Raw genomic sequence first — 5,320 nt, forward strand, 5'->3', positions numbered from 1 at the left:
CATTTTCAGGAAATGTTGTTTACATTCTTGGCCAGGAGTCTTTAGATAAGACACAAAGACTATTAGCCAATGAGTACTTTGGACTTCTATTCCAAACTCTGTTGTTTACTTCACTGTAGGTTTTTTTTTTTTTTTTGCAACTTGTTTGGTATTTTGTAAAGTACTTTACACTTTTAAGGGTTAACTAAATTTGTATAATAATCATGTTGAAAATGCTGCAAAGCTTCAAAGGAAAAGCACCATAGTGAATATTAAAAAGCATATTTTAAGAGGCTTAGAAGCTCCTAAAAGAAGTGTTTAAGGTGACACAGTGGGAGATCAACAGCTAATTAGGAATTGCTGTAGATGTTTAAAAATGAAATATTTTATGCCAGTAAATGTGAATATTTAGATGAAAGAGATAAACTTCTGAACACATAGGATATACCAAACTAACTCAAAAAGCCCCAAAATCACCCACCCAAGTTAGCAGCTAGAGGTGGTCTGTGACTTCAACAAAAATGGTCTCAGTTCAGCACTGGATGGCAGGGGAATGAGCACAAGGAGTAAGAATAGACAGTTCTACTGGGGAGTTTTGCTGTAAAGGAGGCAGATCTAAATCTGCTACACATCTGATCTTACAGACACACGTCCGTGTGAGCACACACATTGCTTCACCAGACGACTGAAGTTAACTTCAGTAACTGTCTGGATTTCAGACTGGATGGTTTTCATGTTATTAATGTCTGGATAGGTTGCAACATCTCTGGATACTCAGATAACATCACATTGGATTATGCTTATCTCTAAAAGCTTCACCTGTCTCTACAAGTCGAGTTACTAAAGTGACTTTGTTTCTCTTCCTTCACTGTCTCATTGGGTTTTCCAAGATTTCTTACTTTCCTACCCTTTTGGTTTTCATCATTGGGTATCTGTTACAGCACCACACCCAGTCTTCCAGTCCTCAGAGCTTTCCCTGGAACTCTGTTTATGTAATCCAGCTAGACCGGCATTTTGCAAAATGGTTTCTGAGGAACACTAGCCGCATGGGATACATTACCAAGAAGGTTTCCACGGTCAGCTAGGTTTAGGAAACGCTGCATACCGGATCCAGCACCAGCACCCTCCCCTCTCTGGAAATTAACAATGTCCATAGCATATTAGAGGATTTTTATTCAACACAGCCCTTTACAATGGAAATATTTGCAACTGGGTCTGAAAATGTGCTAAGATATTAGCAGTTTACTTTCAAATCACTTCAGCATAGACTCGATCTGTGGCCCTAAAAGAAAATGCATCATTTGGGTGGTCAGCCAATATTCCAAACACCAGAAATAATTTCAAATGCTTGTTATATGTACCTAAAAAAAATACCTTACAGTTTGCCAGTTGGCATAATAACTATTATACATTGTTTTTTTTTTGGAAGAAATTAATGACTGATTGACTAGCCTGACAAATGAGTGGTGATATTAAAGGTATTTAGAATATGTGAATTGACTGAAATCCGATACTGTCACAGGTGTGCACAGGTGTGCACAGGTAACCAGGTTCTTAGTGATCGAGGACAAAGAATTGAACCGAACACACAAAGTTTATAGCATAAAGAAAGAGGGGAGGTTTATTAAGTGATAGTGCATACCACAGGACACGGGAGCGAGCCAGCTCTGAGCAGAGGAAAAAAGGGGACGTGGGCTGGGGGATTCTATTCTTATAGGGGCAGAAGCCCCCCTGCTAGTCTTTGGCGGGCTTTTCCTGCACGGGTACAAGGAGTTGGATTTTCAAAGCTACTGCGCATGCGTGGTTTCCCATGACTTTCTTGATTGGCTACTGGAGAAGGGAGTCCCACAATGTTATTTCATTGTAATGATATTATAATGAATCAGGGGTAGCGGGAAGGCGCATTCTATGATTCAGAGTTGTCCCAGAAAACAGGAACAACCCGTCTTAGGGGGTCTTTGTCATGTATAGATGTTTTCTACCTCAGCCCTGCAGGGCCTCTGGAGCTTCCTTCCTGACTACCTCCTGCCTCAACTTCCCCCTGAGAGACATGGTTCTCAAAAATCTTTTGGGGGTTGTTGAAGGATGAAGATCCGTCTTCCATAGCTGCTTCAGGCTTAGATTGGACAGTAGACCCTGCCTATTGAGAACCACGGAACTCTCGCCCTATTCTATCTAGAGGTTGAAGAGGAATTCCTGAGGCCACCGCAGATGCTGTATGTTGGTCAGCTTTCGACATCGTTCTCAGGGATTGGTTGGAAACCTTGGAGCGTCATCAGTTTGAAGTGGAACTGCTTAAGTCTAGAAGAAACAAATTTAACAAGTAAATTAAATAAGCAAGGTCCTAAAAGTAGTAAAACCAGCAGTGTTATTAAGGGCCCTAAGAAGGGTAATAACCATGTTAAGCCAGGGAACCAGGAGGTTAGGGCTTCCTTAATCCCTTGGCCCTGTTGATTATACTTATGTAGCCATTCTGCCTGTTCATAAATTTTCTTTATGTTAGTTTCAATCATTCCGGCATTATTTACATAGGTGCAGCAGGTTTTATTGATAACAGCACATACCCCTCCTTGTTCTGCTAGAAGATAGTCAAGGGCAAGGCGGTTATCCATGACTACATTTGCCAATGAGTCTACTGATCTTGAGAGTCCAGCTAGAGTACCAGCAGTATCTTTGGAGATTTCTTCTATAATCTTAGTGAGTTCCCTTAGAGTGGCCTCATGATAGGCGAAAGCCTCCCCAGGGGGCTGCAGCGGCTATAGTGGCAGCAGCTCCAGCCACTACTAGACCAAAAGCTCGTTTTTTTCTGCTGAGAGATGGACTTCCAGGACCCATGGTTATATTTATAACGGTAAGGTCTTGGGGTGCCAAGGTCCCTAATGTACAGTCACCCCCATGTTTAGAGTTGCTGAGATGAGTATAAGCAATAGCTTCTTGTTTAATAGGATACTGCTTCCTGTGAGGGTAATCTGACCTGGGTTTTAACTGGATTTTAACTGGTAATGCAGTCTTTGCTCTTCCAGGAATCCCTGACTCCCAAACTAGTGGGTTTACTGCATCCAGAACTGAACTTGGGATTTCTTCCTGATTTTGAGCACTACTGATTATCATCACCTTACTTAACTCAAATGGCACTTCAGGGAACAACAAGATGGTTCCCATCCGAGCTAAAAGGTCCTGGCCTAACAGAGGAATAGGGCACTGAGGAACAATTAAAAAGGAGTGTTTGAATATTCGACTCTCAAATTGGCAAGTGATAGGGAATGTATAGAAATATGCCTTTGGATTTCCTTCGACCCCCATTACCTTAACTGATTTGGAGGAAAGAGGTCCAGAGTAAGAGTTAAGGACAGAGTAAGTGGCCCCTGTATCAACAAGAAAGTCGATTTTCTTACCTGCCACATCTAGAGTTACCCGGGGCTCCTCGGTAGAGATGGGAATATGAGTATTCCCTGGGGCCGACCTGTTCCCCGGGCACCTTCAGTCCTCAAGAGTAGCCATGGCCTTGGGAGATGACCCCTTTCCACTATGGGAACGGGGACAGTCTACCTTCCAGTGCCAGGGATCAGAACTGAAGTTCTTGCATAGAGGACAGGGCCTCGGAGGAGGCTGAGTGCAGTTCTTTGGCCAGTGTCCAGGTCGCTTGCACTTATAACAGGTCTGATCCTTTTGCCCCTGATTCTTTTGAGGCCTCCCCGAGCTCCCCTGATGGGGCTGGTTTCCGCCAATGGCACACTAAAGGCTAGTGCGAGGAGCTCTGCTTGCCTCTCCCTTTCCTTCTTTCCCTGTTTTCTTTCCTCCAAATCCCTATTGTTAAAGACTGAAAAGGCTGTATCCATGAGCTGATCTAAGGGGGTCTGCGGGCCCATTTGTAATTTCTGAAGCTTCCTGTGAATATCAGGGGCAGATTGAATTATAAAATGCTGTCCTATCAAGATTCGACCCTCCGGGGATGAAGGGTCCAAGTTTGTATATTTTTTGGAAGGCTTCTACTAGTCTGTTTCTGAAGAGAGCTGGGTTCTCTTCCTTGCCCTGAAAGATTTCCCTAACCTTTTCATAATTTACAGGTTTCTTGATGCAGTTTCTCATTCCTGCCAGTAAGCAATATATCATTGCATCCCTACTCCGGATCCCTGCCTGAGTATTGTATCCCCAGTTAGGTTCCTGGTCCAGGACAGCTTGGGCAGCTGGCTGGTTAGTGCCAGGGTTCTGGGTATGCAGCTGATCTGCATACCTACGGGCCTCCTCCCAGATCCGCTGTTTTTCGTCTGGGGAACAGCAGGTGGTCAGAATTATGTACAAATCCCTCCACGACATACTAAATGCTAGAGTAAGAGTCTGGAAATTACTAGTGAAACGTGAAGGGTCCTCTGAAAAACTCCCTAGCCTGTCTTTACATTGTTGTAAATCAGTTATAGAGAATGGCACTTGTACCCTTATAGCACCTTCAGGGCCTGCTACCTCCCTCAAGGGTAGGAGTGCAGGAGTGGTAGGGAGATAAGAAGCGCCACTTCTAGTATGTCCTGCAGGGCTGGGTTTTTCCTCAGCTGGTGGCTTTAGGTTACCCATAGCATAAGGTGGTGGAGAGGTCGCTCCCTCTAAGGTAGGGGCAGAGACTTCAGAACTCTGGGGTTCCCTTAATCTCCCTTGAGAGACAGGCGGGGAGCTAAGGAGGGTATCTTCTAATTGATCAACACTTGGGCCTGTAGGTTTTGTCAGGGTGGAGCTGGAGCAAAACGAGGGATCTCGGTACAGAGCCATAAATGCCTGCACGTAAGGAACTTCAGACCATTTGCCTTCCCTCCGGCAGAATAGATCTAGCTGTAGGATAGTATTATAATTTGTGCTCCCATTCTCAGGCCATATCTCTCCATCCCCCTAATTTATACTGGGGCCAAACAGTGTTACAAAAGAAAACTAATCTCTTCTTTTTTTAAATTTTTTGGGGTCAAATTTATCCCAGTTGCTAAGAATGCAACCCAATGGTGATTTGGAAGGGATGGAAGATGTAGTTCCCATCTCGACTGCGGTGATCCTAAGAGAGAAGGAAAAGAAACAAAGATACTCCTTTGCAGACTAGAGGTGTCCCTCTCTTTGCTGCCCTTAGGAGATTCCTAGTGGGCCATGGGCGTCCCCTGGGATCCCACCGAACTACCAGACGTCTCTGACGAAAGAAATCCTAGTGAGTGTCGGCCAACAGAAATCGAAAAGACTTAAGAGAATCACCACAGTCTACTTTTGTCTCTAACTATTGGGAAGGAACCAGTCCTGCATTCTTGAGCAATTGCCTATAATTCTGAAAATCCCAGACTCTACCCTTGTGGCCCTAGTACATTTCCAT

This window comes from Phyllostomus hastatus, unplaced genomic scaffold (assembly GCF_019186645.2).
Source record: "Phyllostomus hastatus isolate PE091 unplaced genomic scaffold, TTU_PhHast_1.1 phas_contig_86, whole genome shotgun sequence".
NCBI lineage: Eukaryota > Metazoa > Chordata > Mammalia > Chiroptera > Phyllostomidae > Phyllostomus > Phyllostomus hastatus.